This window comes from Coptis chinensis, chromosome 2, assembly GCF_015680905.1.
Source record: "Coptis chinensis isolate HL-2020 chromosome 2, ASM1568090v1, whole genome shotgun sequence".
Lineage (NCBI taxonomy): Eukaryota > Viridiplantae > Streptophyta > Magnoliopsida > Ranunculales > Ranunculaceae > Coptis > Coptis chinensis.
The window spans coordinates 16,953,621-16,971,462 of record NC_141457.1 but is presented as its reverse complement, the minus strand read 5'-3'; the positions used below and the strand labels follow the sequence as shown (position 1 = coordinate 16,971,462).

The following is a 17,842-nucleotide window of genomic DNA, read 5'->3' as shown; positions in this document are numbered from 1 at the left end:
GTGTGAATAGCTATTGAATTAGGGGAGCCTTTCCACCAAAAGTCTCTACACAGCTTGTCTAACCTCTCAGTGATAGGAAAAGAGATTGAGAAAGATAACATGCTATAGATTGGGATTGCTTGGGCAACTGTCTTTATAAGAGTACTTCTACCTGCCTGAGACAAAAGACTAGCTTGCCAACCATTTATGGCTTTTGTAACTTTATCCGCAAGGAAAGAAAAATCTTGCACTTTAGACTTGGAGAAAGAGATTGGAGAGCCCAAGTAAAAGTCTTTGAGGCCCACAGAATTGATACAAAGAATGGATTTGATGAGTCTTTGTTGATGAATGTGGGTATTTGGGCTAAAAGAAACATTGAACTTGTCATAGTTAATGAGTTACCCAGAAGCCTCATAGTATTCATCCAAAATATCACTGACAACCTCTACATCCTTAATACAAGTCTTGCAAAAAAACTATGAGGTCATCTGCGTAGAGCATGTGGGAAATACCAGGAGCACCTCTAGCAATCTTTAAGCTAGTTAAGAGATCTGATTGTTCAGCTTTGAAAAAAAACTTTGACAAAGCTTCGAACACAAGGATAAACAAATAGGGTGAGAGAGGGTCACCCTGTCTTATTCCTCTATAGGGGATGATAGTTTTTAGAGGAATACCATTAACAAGAATGTTATATTGCACAGTGGAAAGACAAAAACTGACGAGCTTGATCTATTTAGGAGAGAAGCCTAAACTATGGAAAATCTGAGCAATAAAGGTCCATTCTACCCTGTCATAGGCCTTAGCCATATCTAACTTGATAGCACACCAACCCTTCTTTTGTCTTTTCATGGATTTAATCTTGTGTAAGACTTCATGAACTACTCCTACATTATCACCAATGTCACTTTTAGGTGCAAAAGCGCCTTGATGTGAGGATATGAACAAAGATAGGAAGGGTTTGAGCCTATTTGCAAGGATCTTAGCAATGATTGTATAGATCACATTACACAAACTGATAGGTCTGAAGTTTGTTAGTTTGATGGGATTGGATACTTTTGGGATTAGGGAAATGAAAGTTCTATTAAGGATGGTGCCAAAATGCTCATCTCTAAAGAAAGTCTGAACTACTTGAATGATATCTTCCTTAACAACATTCCAGAACTTTTTGTAAAAGATAGGCTGAAATCCATCAGGCCCGGGGGCCTTGAGGTTGCTCATCTTTCTACGAACTTTAAAGATCTCAGTTGCGGAAGGGATAGTAGAAATGGATTGATTTTGAGATTCTGAGATACAAGGATTGAAGAGAGAGAGAATATTTTGATTGACCATAGGCTCAAAAGAGGTGAACAAAGTAGAATAGAACTCACTGATAGATTTTTCTATGACAGAAGCATTACTAGACCAAGTGCCATCTTCCAATAAGAGTCTATCAATAGAATTCTTATTTCGCCGATATAATGCATAAGTATGAAAAAACCGAGTATTCTTATCACCATATTGAACCCTAGTATTCCTAGAATTTTGTCTCCAGTATTGCTCCTCTCTTAACAAAAGTTCTTCTAGAGTGGCTCTTGTACTGATGATGGCTAAAGTATTAGCCTCAGAAGGGTTTAGATCATTAAGAGAAGTTAGCTTACTCTCACATATTCTTATTTGGTGAAAAATGTTACCAAATGTTTCTCTGTTCCAGTGGGAAAGGGATTTCTGAAGGTTTGATATTTTAGAATTGAGTATGAAAGAGGGAGAGCCTGTAACATGGAGATTCCAGAATTCTTTAATGACCTGAGCACAAGAGGATTCTCTAATCCACATCTCTTTAAATCTAAAAGGTTTTTTTTTTTTGTTTTTTTTTTATCTTTTAAAAAAAGGTTAAGAAGTAAAATGAGGTGGTCTGAAGTTGCATTAGGCAAATGGTGAATTTTTTCTTGGGGAAAAAGATTGAACCAATCAGTGTTAGCAAGAGCACGATCCAATCTTTCCTTGATATTAGCTTGACCTTTCCGATAATTACACCATGTGAATTTAGGACCAGTAAATCCTAGGTCAACAAGACTCAGGTCAGATGCCAGGTCTTGAAACTCTTGGAGAGCTTTAAGATTAACCTTATTACCACCCATTTTCTCATCCATGCTGAGAATGGCATTGAAATCACCCCATAACAACCAAGGGCCCATACAACTAGTACGTTTATGTGATACTGGATGACCATAAACCAAAGTAATAAACCAATCACCTTCAGAAAGGTAGTTAGTAAATTTACCTGTAACTGCATGCTTACTAGCTCCCAAGATTTCCAGCTCAATTTTATCCTTGTACAGTAAAGTCAACCCGCCACTGCAACCTTCAGTTATAGGTATTCGGATATCGCAGGGATTTCCGAATACAAAAGCATCTACCACAAAAGCATTCGGTTATCGCAGGGATTGCTGTAAACTCTTGATTCTAATACTACTAGCTTTAGTTTCTACTAAAAAGATAACGTCTGGATTATGTTCTCGAACCAAGTCCTTTAGATTCTGAACCACTGTCGAGGTACCCAGTCCCTGACAATTCCACATCAACATCACAAGTGTAAAGGTTTCCTCTGAAAAACTTACATAACCCAACAAACTCACAAAGATTTTCAAGCAAAAAACTCACACTATACACCTCCAATCCTTGAAAAAAGAAACAAATACTAAATTTCAAATACAAAACTATCCAACAAAAGAAATTAATAACCCCACCAATCAGTCTATTAAAGCAACCACATAGACCTCACCATAATATTACCACCGACAACAGAAAATTTTAGAGAAACAGCAGCCACCAACTCTAATCTAGAATCCTGGAAATGCAAATTCTGTAATCCAAAACCTAAGTTGTCTCCAACAAAACAAGGACCAAGATCAGCTTAAAAAGAGGATGATATGTACCTGTACCGACTACAAAGAAGTGATATGGAATTTTATCTGGTAAAAGCTGATCTTTACCTAAAAACTCCCACAGAAGCACCACTTTAATCGCCACAGAGAACACGCACAAACTATTTCAAACTTCAATACTTGAATCCCCAACTGACAGAATTTCAGTCACCTGAATTTGACTAGCAATCTGAATGGGAACCAACATATCACTGGAGATGGGAGGCTTCTGTAACCAAAAGTTCACTGTAGCAGGTAGAGTAATACATTAAGGAGGATATGTTCTACTGAAGATGGTTGGAGTTGACCTAGATCTCGCTGGAATCACTCTGGACTGGCCGTAACATTGGGATAAACTACCACCTTAGGCAGGCACCGCCATCAAACTGGGCTAAAAAACTAACCAGACTCAAGTGTAAAAGATAACATGATGAGAAGAAACACACTAACCAGTTTAGTTACCTCAAATAAGATTATGCTCAGTTGTCTTCTTCCCAAAGCTCATTCCTTTATCACCTCACAAGCTGACTATCCCAAGCACAAACCAATCGACTTGAGTTCTGATCTTCTTCTCCACCTCTCAATTGATGAATTACACTCGAAAAACAGTGACAATCGGTCGGAACTATAAAACTCGGTGCGTGACTCGGTCTGTTTCGGCCCTAACTCAGTCTATTAACTGTTGTTTATTACGACAACTACGGCATTTTGGGACTACGATTTTCCTTCTGCTTTTTTGATACATTTCTTCTCTCTTTGGATTTTAAAAAAACAAAAAACAAAAAAAAAAAAAAAAAAAAAAAAAAAAAAAAACAATGAGATCTGATTATGCATATATGAGTTAATCGGTAGTCACATTGAGTTATTCCTTACACTCAAGCACCGAACATGAGAAAGTGATGTATAATCAAACACCAGAACAAAATTATGAGGCAGAGAAGTAGAGAAGCATAGACATTCTGCAACTAGGTAGAATTTTTCTCTATCGTTGTCATATTCCATTAAATTACTAGGTAGATATATTTCGATTATTGGACAGTTGTTTTCTTGACAAATATGCTTCCCAGACTCCCAGTGGATATCTTCACCAGTCATCTGTGTTCATATCAAAATCCTTTAAATGTTTCTCCTGACTATGAATTTCTAAAAATGTTAGTTGTGCACTTGTCCTTGCTAGTTGTGAGTTGTGTTACTCATGGTTAAAGCCAAACGCCTCAAACAAATTCAAAGTTAAAAGCTTCCAGTGTGTATTTTTGGCCTTTTTGGCTATCGTAGTGCCTTGTTAGCAATTCGCCGAATTATTCGCGAATTGAATTTTGGAAGGGCAAAACGTATAATACTTCCGAATATTTGAAAAATTCAGAATAATTCGCGATTCTTTGCCTTTTGAAATGTATAATATGGATTTTAGCAAATTTTTCAAAAATTCGGCTAAAAAATTCAGCTCCAAAAAAAAAATGAATGAAAATTCGGTTGCGCTGTTGTTATTTTTTATGTACTTTATGTCATCACCCTTACTTTAAGTCCCTAACTCTTATATTTTTAGTGATAAATTAATCCAAAAGCTTTGCTTTTATACTTTTTGGGCAACATTTAAATTGTTATGGTGTTTGTATTTTGAAATTTGAACGGTAATTTCAATCCAAGAACAAATAAATGAAGATACCTATGTGGACCAATTAATTGCTTTCAATGTTTTTATAGCTAAATTGTTTAGATACTAGTTAATGCCCCACAAAGGCACGGATTTCATAAAGTTATTGTGTCTTTTAATTGTAATTGGCATTAACACCTGCAAGATAGTTGTTGTAACTTTGGCATGGATAGCTCTTATCAAATGTTTTCCTCTAACAGAAAAAGTTTGTTGTGTAGATAAGCTCTTATCAAATATTTATTATCAGAAAAAAAAAACAAAAAATAATAAAATAATAAATAAAACAAAGGTTGTTATCAAATGTATGCCTCTAATAATGGCAAAGTTTGTTGTGCATATAATGGGGCAATGTCAATATAATTCAAAAAAACTAATCATATTTAAAACCTCCAAGAAACTGAATTTTGTTTATGTCAATAATATTTTTGTTTATGTTTTGAATACATGGAAAAACACCAAAACTAAAAAGAGAAATATGAAGTGGAGGATTGGCATGATCTTTTTTCTTTGACTAATTGTATACAAAAGCAGAGATCCAAATGTTAGATTACACAAACTTCTTGTCATAAAAGTGGTTAACAAAACAAGGTTGCTTTGTTTGCAAAACAGCCTAATAAGAATGTATAGTGATGAGATTACATAAAAGAAAAATCCATCACTTCTCCCTAACACCATTCGAGCAGTGCATAATAGTGTCTACAAACTTAAAAAAAAAGGTTTTAGGCCAGAGCTCCACCAAAGATCCTAGCAAATAGGCACCCAACAAACGCTTCGCACCATATTTCCATGGTTGCAAAGTACTTTTAGCTCTCCTCCACCTCTAGTCCAATCTCCATTGGGAAAGTTTTCCCCCCTGAAAGTCATACAGAGTTCCTTAAATATGTTTGCAATATCACCGGAACAAATTAAAAACCAAAAAAGTACATAGTTATAAATTGATCATGGACAACCCAACAATATAATGTCACAGTAACAATATAAAACCATGATAAACATTGCTTGAAGGGATTTTAAATGTTCTAAAATATCCACTTTGCTTAACGCTAGTTTCTAGTTGAAAACCTGAATTGGAATTAAAACAATAATAGCAATAACGAAAATAAAGGTGGCAATGCATACCTAATTTTACTTCAACAACTTTTTAATGTGTTCTTATCTGAGTTTAGTAAAAGCCACGACCTGAAACATAATATAAATGAAGTATAGTTTCAATCAAGCTAACATAAAAGTGTAAGTTATCTCAAAGTACATTGATAAAGAAAGGTTTTCTGTGGACAATAAATCTGAAAACAAAAAACAAATAGAAGAATAGGTTGTGTTTTTTTTTTAACCAAATGGGGTAACAATACAAAATCTACTTAAACAAAAAGGTAAAAATGTTGTCAAACAGTACACATACCTTATTCAAAATAGCAAGGCATGCACACACGCACTCCGCTACCCAATTTGTCTTTGAATATGTTGTTACTATTAAACAAAGTGTGTGTCTAATGCAATAATGATTGAACTCATCCACAATTCAGAACAATGTTTAAGGAAGAAAGTGCAACGTGCTCGGTTAATTAGTTAACTACTCTGGCATTTCCATCTGCCCAAATGTTGGAAGGAGAAGAAAGATAGTAGGGACAAATTCATAAAGCATTATATAGTCAAACTAATTACATCGTGTCACGTAAAATGTCTATAGAAACAATTAAGGAAAAAATGTCTTATGACACTCATATAGTTGGCTTCTACTTGCAGACAAAAATTCAACTAAATAAATTAAGAAAAAGTCATTCTCCAGTTAGCATTTTCTAGTAAACTATTCATAAGTCACATCATTTTATGTGTTGTTCACATAATGTATTTGTTGACACAATAAAAAGGGAGGGTCTTAGTCTTTAGGGAATCAATATCATTAAAGGAATTCTGGAAAATAGTTGTGGCAAAGCTCATTGGGTTGAATGAGACAACTCTAAATTTCCATTTTCTGGCCCCAATTTTGTTCAATATTCGAAAATCACCTTGAGAGTAATAATGTACTTGCCCCGAATTGCAAAAAACATATACACACAGGATATCATAAATAACTATTAACTACTATGCCAATCAACAAATAGAATAAAATCGAATTTGGAAAAAAAGAAATACTCTAAGTAACTTCTTTTGCCAAATTTTAAAAAGAGAATAGAAAAATCGGAATCCCTTAAGGAAAGTAAACAAATTACCAATTATATATGTATCTAAACAAAGAGGAAGAAAGCATCATGTTAAGTAGTATGATGCAAAGAGTGTTAGTAATGAAGATGTAGGTTATAAGGCTTTCATGCACGCAGAAGAATGTGTAGGGTTTGTGTGCATAAAAAAAATGAGATGAACAATCTCAGAGTGAAAAAAACATGAAAGACAAAGTAAGAGCAGATGCATAGCATCCTAATAATAATATAAAAAAATAACTATTTAGCACAGATTGCATTTCGACTGGTCTTGACCAAAGGGGGTTTCCCGGTTCTGATCCTCATTGTACTCGTCTCAACCTATAAAGGGGGGTGCAAAGGTCTCGTAAATTATTGAGCAAAAATAAGGCAACTCCTCCGTGACGAAGGTTCCCTCAACCCTAGAAACCCACCACAAAGGCGGAATCACAAACTTTTGGAGCTTGGTCCTCTCCCTTTCCACCCGACTTTCCACACTAATTCAACATAGTTTTTTTAATGGAGCGGCTTAGTATTTTGATAGTGCAAGAATTCAAGCTACCGGAATAACAATAGAACATAGTGCATTCAGCACGGATGTCTTTACGATATTGTTTTGATTTGCATTTCTATGAAACATAGGTATTTCTGTGTCTTCGAAACAAAATGTTCTTGATGTTTCTTGATTTGCCTAATGTCAAGAACAAATAAATAAATATTACTGCAATCTTTAAAATTTAGTTCCTTTACTCCTAACCCATAGTTTTAAGATCAGGAAAAAAAAAAAAAAAAAAAAAAAAAAACAACGAATATGTAAATTAGCACTATAATGAAGCCCATGAACATCAAACCTGCTTGTTTGGAAACAAACTTTTTTGCTTGTCCACCAACACAATATACCCAATCGCGCACACTTATGTCTTTGACCATAGCTTTGTGCTTTCAAAGCTTAGAGTCCTTTGATTTAGTATGTATGTTCCTAACATATCAACACACAACAACAACAACAAAAGATTTATTGGCCGGGTATATGACCTTCTTAATCACCAATCAAATGAAGTTTCTATAAGTATAAAAGTATTTTTTATACTATCATTGGCCAAGTTTCGTGTAAGAAAACAGTTCGTTTTACTTTTCTGGTAATTGTGTTATATTTAAATTAGGATGCTTATTTGATTCAAGGCCTGATGCATTCATTTGAACTGAAGGACCTGCATCCATGCATACCCACTTGAGAATATATTTTAGTCCGAAGCACATTGGATGTAATTGCAGCGACTTCAAAACCCAACAGCATTTAGTATACCCACTGTGAAACCATACAAACCGAGAAAACTAAAATTGGAAATATTGAAAATAGTTGTATCTGTGTTTTGGAAATATTGAAAGCTGTAAAGTTTCTTCAGTAGGTACCAAATGAAAATAAAATTAGAATATACAAAAAAGAAGTATTGCCACAATTATGAGCAAAACCTTGTTAAGTGTGTAATATGGATTGACAATAGTTCATCTTTACAGTTATGAATGATTAAACCACTCCTGTACTACCATTGGGCATGGTTAATGAGAGTGTATATAACTCTATCCAAACCCTTGAAGATCCAAACCCAACTCCCTAGCTTGTTGACCCCCTCTTCCAGCGCCACGATTGATTTGAGCAACTACACATTTGTGTCAAGACATCACAAACAACTAATCTCCTCCCTAATTAATTAGCTTCAACAAAAGTCATCTAGCAATAGGAAACTTAATTAAAAGAGAACAAACATATTCTTCCAATATAAGGTATTCATAAAGTAACATAAATAACTAATGACTCCAGGATTCACATGGTTTGCTCACCCTTTATTATCGTTAGTGGTTTGATCAACTTAAATTCAAATCACAATGCTCATGGCATTACATGCAAGCTACTTATGGAAGACAATGTTCAACTTCAACGAAACAAAAGCGCCATAAGAATTTGAAGCAAGACGAAAAAGGTAGTAGTTGGGATTCTTACATTTACATGAATGTAGCTCAAACGGGTGCAATTGCAAGATGATCAAAACTCCCTCAGAATGTCAATGGATCTCTTTTAGCTTAACCTGGCAAAAACAAATCTCTTCCACCCAAGTTCAATGAATTAGACTCAAATAAAACAGAACAACCTGCCTAAGTTAGCATGTGTGCGTCAGTGATTTAGTTAAGCTAATTGATATACCCAACTTAACATAATAGTTTGGTATTATGAGTAAATAGTCCCATTTCTTTGTTTCCGAAGGTTTGCAAAATTTGGAAATACAAGCTTTACAATTTACTTCTTGTTAATACTATGTCATCCCAAAGTTACTTGCTTCTCTTTCATGCAGTTTCATGAGCAAAGAGATCATGTAGCAGTAACAGACTTAGTTGTACAACTTATCAAGTATTTTTTTTTCCTTTCACACAACTGACTTTTTAAGTATTCTTATAAATTGTCCAAGATTTTATTAGGAACTTTTCATGTACTAAAACTGAGTTTAATTATATGATATATATAGATCAACAAATTATGAGGCCTAGGAACAAAAGCAATGATGTTTGGAAAGAGGGTACATAACAAATTTCTAATTGGTTTACTTCGTTGAGAACTATCTATTCTTCGTCATATTCTGGAAGCTTCTTCCTTGGGGATTAGGCTCAAGGTCATTTTTTGAAGGTTTAACAATATTTACGGAAACGAAGCTATGGGATGCAATTGCCTAATGAGGTCGTGCTAATCAAAGACGTAATCCCTATAGTATATACTAAATTAATGGGAAAATGCTATTCAAAGTTCAAGCGCTTTTTACAATTCATGATTAACTACTTAACTACTTTAGACATAAACTCACCAATACAACCATAACACGTCAGTTCTAAATTTGAGCAGGTCCACACCTATGAAGAGTTTCATTCTCTACTTCATGCCCACAAAGGTGGAATGCATAAGTGCAAACTAAGCTCCTTTTTTCACCTACATACGACAAAAATGACCACTTAATAGACCTGGCATTCAATACTTCATCTAATGTTTGCAAGAAAGAAAAATGAGAAATAGATTAAATGAGTCAAATTGGTTACCTTTGATTACCCTAATGTACTTAGTATCTTGGGGATGGACTTATTTTCCGATAGCCTCCAAAGGGTCTCCATTTACCCAGTTAACATTTACAAATTTGGCTACGTAACATTAAAATGTTTCAACATGCATGGTATATCTTGATCACCCATTGACCCCGTCTACCAAAAAAAAATAACAATTCAACATGGTATCGGTTCTTACGCTATCTAGCTCGGAAGGGCGATGAAGACATCCATTATGCTACATGGAATTCCAATAGGATGCTGAAATAATTTGTCAGTTCTCTTGAGATTCTGATGGTGGGAAAAAGTATTAAATAAATCAAACAATTAACTAACTAACCTTAGTATGAGGTTAGTAAAGTTGGATAACGATTCATGTCATACTACTACAAAAATTTTACTATGCTTTTGTTTCTGCATTCAAACCACAAAAAGGAAGAAAAATAAATCAATAATTTTAAAAACAAAGATCAACTCAATAAGATGTATATATACTCAATTAGTTATTTCGTTGATCCCTGGGTATTATTTGGGTTGCTGGATTGCCTAATTTGGAAGAACGACCAAGTTTTCTCCTTGGTCAAGCTTTTCTAGATAAGAAGAACAAAAAAAATGCGGCGATAAAAGTGCAATGGAGATGAACCAACCCAAAAGTGCATTCTAGAGTTCCCAAAACAAACATAACGCCCAAAACAAAGTCTAGCTAAAAACTAAAAACCGTCGGAAAAATTTTAGATAGTCAGTAACTACTTGACATTTGAACCAATAATCATAGTGCATTTTGAATAACAAAGAAGGCAATCAAATGAAATCAAAACCAATTAATTAATACAAAATTAAAGATAGCACATACCTCAGTCTCAACCTGATTATAGGCAAATCCTCTCCGAGAACTGATATGAAAAGATGCTTTTCAACAGTTTGTGCATGCAGAAGGGAGAGAGGTTTTTTAAATGGGCACATTGTTCATGGAGGATGTGAGAAAGGTTTTAGGGAGAGGAAAGGAGTTGGGTTATGAGACAACCCAAGCGATGATGGTCTTAACTCCCTCCATGAATTCAATGAACTTCAACTGTAGTTGTAAACTTGCTCACATGGCTTTCGAGGCGCATGAGAGAATCCTGGCACATGTAATTTATTTCAAAAATGCTGATTCGAGAAAGGAAAAGAAGAGTGATTAGGAGTTGGGGAGACGAAGGGTTTTGTAAATTGGGATAACTGTTAGTAATTATGGCCAATTAATATAGTAGCCTTTATTTTATTAAGTGTCGAGTGAACTTTAATTCTAATTTACTTGGCCTCTAATGTTAGTATGAAGCTAGCAAAGTTGCATAACGATTAATGGCATACTGCGACAGAAAAATAATTGGTGTAACTAACCTCACAGCGCACTCAGAGAAATCATTTGTCGGTCCCATGAATGCTACATGAAAATTATCCAATGAATCAAGAAATATGAAAATAGAAACCCAATGAATGAAAATCAATTATAAATAGTGTAATTTAAATTTGAAATAAATGGCGGACCTGTTTTGTAATGATATACTACATCCTTTTGCTCTTCTATGATTTCTTTGACATAAAAACAGCGTTTGCTAAATTGCGAAGGCCTACATTCTAATCAACGATAGTTATTAGTGTCAAAACAGTAAAAAGTATATATAAAATACAAATCAATAGATGGTGTAACAAAGCAACTTCAACAGAATGATAGAACTCCAATTAAGCTCCACCACAACGTCTTTCACGGCCACATAAATAACAAATTACAACTTCTACCAACATTGCTCACAATCAGCTGGAGTGGAGCAAGAGAAACTATTGGTTCTCTATGCCTATACTTATCCATTCAATAAAACTACACACGACACTTGAACTGTTCAATAACAATGACCAAGTTTTCAAAGTAATATGTAATAAGAAAGCATAATTTGTGATTCTAAAAGTGACAGAATGATAAAGCATAGACAGATCAAAAAGCAAAGAGGGACCCAAACAAAGGAACACCTTGCTAGATGATGGATCCCAAGAATGATATCTCAATGCAGCTTGAAAGTTTGCATAAAATCATTAACAAAAGCCTCAAATGATACTCAAAGTAGCATGTCACCCATCTATCACACCAATCGGATAGTCCCTTTTGTTTGAGTTTTACTATCTACAACAAAATGAAACATTTGGCTAGGTTATTCTCATCAGTCAACGACAAAATATACAGTCCCAGAATGCTTGGCCAAAAAATACAAAGTGGGAGATTTGAAGATTAAACTATTAAAGTAGTAGGCATCGGATGAAAAACTTGTTTCATATAGATGTTCTAACTGCTTCCAGAAGTTACCCACCGGCCTCCCAGACTTGATCAGTCATTGTCATTGATGATCTACTCAGCTAAAAAATCACGAAGAATAATGGAATGAAAACCATGGTCTGTCATAACCCTTCATAATTCAAATAAAGCTTAACTGCTAACTGGGGAAAAAAAATCATGTCTTCGGTTGAAGATGTCAACTGTATTAGTGGAAGCATGAGGATAAAAAAAACTTCAAATCCCACTTTCAATGAACCGTGTCATATCTTGTTTAATGCAAACCATAAATACGTACAAATGTAGAAGCCGTAATACAAAATCGAAGTAACTACAGAAATTGTAGAATAAGATTATACCTTGTTCTCAAACTCATTAACCTACAGGGGATTGCAAAAGAAAAAAAGAACAAAAAAATGAGTAAATTAGAGAAACCCATTGAAATAAACAAAAGAAAAGTTCGAATAAAATGGAAAAATAAACTTACTTAGAACCCCAAGTCTATCTCAAAATCAGTAGAAATTTCCTCGGAATGCAGCTCTCTTCAATTACAATTATTGCAAAAGAAAATTTATTGGAATGAAACAAAAGTGAAAAAGGAGCAGTGAGAAAGCGAAAGACGAAAAAGAGGAGAGATCGAGAATGAGAGGAACACAACACAAAATGGCAAGTTCTTTCGTATTGTTTTTGCGAGTGAAGTTTGCTGGTGTGAAATGAGTTTGCTGGAGAGAGAGGAAATTCGATGGTTTTCACCATAAAGTCCCAATGACAAAACGAAAGGTTTCTATCTATTCGGTTTCCATAATTAAGACTCTAATTAATTCCTAATTTATTGCCTCTAATCGTGCTAATCTTGCATTACAACGCGTCCTAATCTCCTGGCCCTCGATTTATCCACCCTTAGATTGAATTCCAGCCACGAGTCAGGAAAGCGAGCTGTTTTGTTAAGTTGATATATTATTTGTTTGATAGTTCAATAGAGAATATGAATTTCTTGTGCAACAAACTGGTCACAGAGATTCTAACTCATCCCTAACTTTCGGAATAATTAGGATATGAGTGGGAGCTTGGGGATTTATATTATTGAATGCAAAGGCCTGTTGAAAGAAAATCGATCAAGAAAGCAAATGACAATAAGAATGCCAGTAATACCATAAAGAGAGAGGGCGGGCATTTTACACATATAATAGAACGCATAAATTTCATTTCCACCAAAATTATCAAAGAAATATATATACAACTTAAACCGGGTCATTAAGCATAGGAGGAATATATAATAGAGTAAAGGGTGCGTCATACATAAATCATCTATCATGGATAATTACATTTTTCAAACTCTAATACTGAAAAAGAAACATGTAAGAATATGTTATGAGGAATTTCATTACGAAATCAACAATTTAAAAAGAACAGCATTATTCGGATAAACTCATCATAATTTTCCCCTCCAGTCTTGTTAACTTGTAATCTCCGGTGATCTTATGAGGACAAAATTTTATTCACAATTATCTTACATCTACAGTGGCATGTTCGTTGCAAATGAGAGCCGCGAAAAATATTTGAAGCATGGGAGAAGTCGATCCTTCATCTACCGGAAGAATGTCAAAGACAACATATATTGGTTTATTCACACTTTATTCACAGTTATTATGTAGAGCTGTGAAGTGTTAAATAATACTTTCGTTTTAAAATCTATATATCGGTTTCATTAAAAGTAGGATTGGTTTCATTGATAGTTTCATGTATATAATAACTTAAGTAAGCATGAACCTAAGAAAACTTAAATGAGTAACAAACTAACAGTGATGGTCTTCCAAAGCATCTCCTTTGTCTGATCAGGCACATCCAACCACCGGACGTAAGAAATTGGGCAATATTTTCGCATCATTGAACCTAGGTCATTTACAAATGAAGTAGAACCTTCTCCAATAGGTTGTCCATTATGATTAAAATAACTCATCTTCTTTTGCTTCGGTGAACCTTATATACAAAAAATTTAAAGTCAATAAGATATTCAAAAAAATAGAGGCATCACAATATATTTTCCAATCTAGATACTTGAAATATATTGGAACCCAAAAAATAAAATTAATGACAACTCTTATCTTGCCAAATTTGGTGCATAGGGTTTAATAACTAACTAAAATCAGTTGAATAGTACGAATTTTGCACGATCGTATCTAATTGCAGTGAAAACTGCACTTCGTTTCATTGCAATGAGAATGGAAACCACAATGTTTGACTGAACATAAATTAAAGGCACTAATGTAGGCATGTAGCACATAAACACCATGCATCATGAAACAATATCAAACATCCAATGCGCATTAAGGGTCTTTACTTGCACCACCCTTTGCTCATCCACCCCCACCCCCAAACACACACACACAAAAACAGTCACCCACACACCAGACAACTCTGATCACTGATGTAGCAAGGATCCTCACACTTTAATTCAATCCAATATAACTGGATCCTCAGGCTCTCTTTCAATTCAAAAAATTTGACTGGTATTATTTCACTACTTGGTGTTTGCTATAGTTTATGCAAAATGGTGCTCTCATAAAAAGTATTTGTAATTTCACAGCACAACAATTGTTTATTGCCATTGCCTATTACTATGGTAGATTGCACAACGCAATGAATGTAAAACTTGCACTCGAAGTACATAGAACACCTAAGGGTACTTTTTCTGAGCCAATCGACGTATGCAACTGAGCTATTGCATAGAGCTAGCACGGAAGGAGCTAAACCATCAGCAAACCCTTGCACTACAGTAAGTATAATTGATGTTTAAGATGGTGATCCACAGCCTGATTCTACAGCTTATAGGTCTACTGATAAGAGCACTTCAATATCTTACTTGGACACGCTTACATGCCCTGATCTATCTCATGCATTTAACAAAATATGCCTCCTAGGGTCCTTCACTGAAATGAGATGCCAGGATTTTATGATCTTTCAACATGATGTGTCTTTTACCAAAGGGACTCTTACTTTTTCAACATATACTGATGCTGACTGGGCTGGATTTCCGTCAGATAAAAGATCTACTGGTGGTTTATGCAAACGTGGGCAACAATCCAATTTCCAGGTCAGGGAAGAAAGAAATCAACAGTTGCACGATCACCAACTGAAGCTGAGTATCGCTCCTGAGCTCACACAGCAGTAGAGCTATCATGGCTATGTACATTACAACTAGTCTTATCATCGACACTATATGTCAATAAATACCTAGTACTCCCTTACTAATAACAACTTAATGCATGAATTCACTCTGAGAATTAGTTGTCTTTGGGGACACTAACCATTAAGCACCAACATACTGAAATAGCAAAAGCATAAACTAATAAACAAATATAAGCTAGCCATTTCTTACGGGCATTAAAAATGTTACGTATATATAGCAGCAACAGCAACCACAACGGTTTTGAACATCACTTTTGCTATTTCTTAAAGCCACCTATAAAGACTAGCCCAAGCCCCACTACATATCACATAGATAATTGAATGAACTGGAAAAACAGACGTAGCAATTTCTAGCTAGACACCATAATTTCATGAGTTACAACTACTGCTGAAGTTAAAATAACATAGGAACAGAGCATTGCAGAGAACATTCACAAAGTGATTGAAGAACTTTAAGGCGACATATCTTTATCAGTATCAAGGCCCTACTATTCCCATCGACAAACTGGATTATCTGATTATGAAATCCCACGAAACTAACAATTAGGTACAAGATAACGTACACAATATAAATACAAGATCGAAGTTACTTGCTTCAGATCCTTCACGTGTTTGATTTTAGCTCTGCACCCAAATAATTACTTCCTATATTTCTAACAGTATATAGAGCACTGCATATGCCTAAATGCAAATAATCGCAATACGTTTTGCAGTGACTTCATAATTTCATACCAACATTATACATTTGGAAATGAAGGACATTCGGGAAGGAGCCTAACCCGTTGAAGGATTAAGTACAAGACTCATATGAAGAAGAAGTTACCTTCCATTTCGTACTAGAATGATTTCATGATTTAATATTTGAACTATTCAACCAATTCCTTTAAAGATACTAACCTTTGCAGTATAAACTAGGCCAGTCAAGGATTATTAAATTGTTTGAGAACGATGCATAAACAATTCACCAAAAACAATCAACAATAGCAAACGGGATACCTTAAGAAAACAATTTATATATAAGAACCAAAACAATACATAAAGAAGATTTCCTTACATTGAAACCGTAGAATTATTCACCTAATGGATAATGCAAGCAGCCCTTCTAGGCTAATTCCTAAGAGATTAAGAATCCACATAAACGTGGACTTTGACAGCTAACAAGAATATTGCCATGAGAATCAAGTAAAGAATAGAGTGAACCATAATGGACGCACCACTAGTCTGAAAGTTTGAGAATTCTACTAGTCGGTTGGGACCTGGGACTTGAATCAGTAGACTGTTGGAGTTATCCCTCACATGAGGAGAGAAACTGGAGCTGGACAGAAACGGGCGAATTCGGCATCGCGACAAGTCGAGAGGCCAGCGCTCGATAGATAGAGCGACTTCGCTTCGAGTTCAATAACATAGAGGCGACCAGCTCAAAGTCAAAGTGGCGCCCGAGCGCTCGACCTCCAGTCTTCAGCGACTTCGCAGCTCAAAGGAAAGCCAGGCTTCGAGCATAAATTTTGTGGGCCTTGCTACAGTACCCGCGGAATTTGGTTTTTGGAGATAAAAACCAAAATCAAGGTTTTGGAAAAACCTAACCTAACAGAACCAAGTCAAGTCAGAAGGATTGGAATCCAGACTAAAACAAAGAGAGAGAACCTTTCTGAGAGATACAACCTCAGAAAGAGATAAGAGTGATCTAGTAAAGGAGATTTGAAAGGAGAGATTGTAATCTTCCTTCCCATTTTATTAAGAACTGGCTCTTGTGGAAGTAGGCATCATTGGCCGAACCACGGTAAATCTTTGTCTTGTGGTTTGCCTTTTACTGCTTTACATTATTATTTGTTGTTGATAGTTGTTTAGCGAGTTGGGCATGTTAGTATAGGTAGTTTGTGATATTTGAGATTTATCTGGAGTTGAAGTGTGTTCATACAAGTTATCTGTGTAGTGGGGGAACCGATTGGTATTGGTGTAATCCCCCAACAAGTGGTATCAGAGCCTTGGTTCGAATAGCCTAGGGTGTTATCCGAATCTTTGTCAGAAGGTGTTTGACGAAATTCCTGAGAGAAGATTTGAGGTTAAATAACTTGTAGAGATGGACCATTCCGTGAACACTTTCGTATGATGAGTCCGAATAGGAAGAACTACACCATCCGGAAAGCCAAGATGGAAGACTTGCTATACCGCAAGGACTTGGCACTTCCCATTGAGAATGAGGGAGTAAAACCGAGAGAAAAATCGATGATGCCGAGTGGAAAAAGCTTGATGAAAAGCCGATTGGATACATTCGGCGATGGATTGGACGATTGTCTTTCACCATGTAGCCCAAGAGACTACAGCCTTCAGTCTATGGAAGAAACTCGAAGACCTTTATGAGAGGAAGTCGGGTGGAAACAAAGTGCTAGTCGTTAAGAAGTTTGCAGACACGAAGTACCAAGAAGGTTCTTCAATGTCTGAGCATCTTAATGAAGTACAGAATATCATCAATCAGATGCATTTGATGAAGATCAATTTGGGAGACGAAGTTGAGGCTTTGTTTCTATTAGGCTCTCTACCCGAAAGT

The 17,842-nt window shown here is 35.4% G+C and overlaps 1 long non-coding RNA gene across 15 annotated transcripts; it reads right to left on the bottom strand.

The window, feature by feature from the left end:
- Positions 1-5,075: 5,075 nt before the first annotated feature.
- On the bottom strand, positions 5,076-16,565 carry LOC147515150 (uncharacterized). 15 transcript variants are annotated; one of them, XR_015209871.1, is made up of 12 exons: positions 16,349-16,565; positions 12,593-14,085; positions 12,465-12,485; positions 11,808-11,958; positions 11,328-11,417; positions 11,181-11,223; positions 9,798-10,921; positions 9,569-9,690; positions 8,716-8,817; positions 7,565-7,692; positions 5,656-5,715; positions 5,076-5,389 (listed from the first exon to the last, which is right to left on the bottom strand). It is a non-coding gene; the product is annotated as an uncharacterized LOC147515150 (long non-coding RNA). The 15 variants fall into 15 exon arrangements; XR_015209874.1 differs by having other exon boundaries at positions 5,077-5,389; positions 8,716-9,690; positions 9,798-9,896; positions 10,000-10,921; XR_015209875.1 differs by having other exon boundaries at positions 5,077-5,389; positions 8,716-9,896; positions 10,000-10,061; positions 10,141-10,921.
- Positions 16,566-17,842: the final 1,277 nt, after the last annotated feature.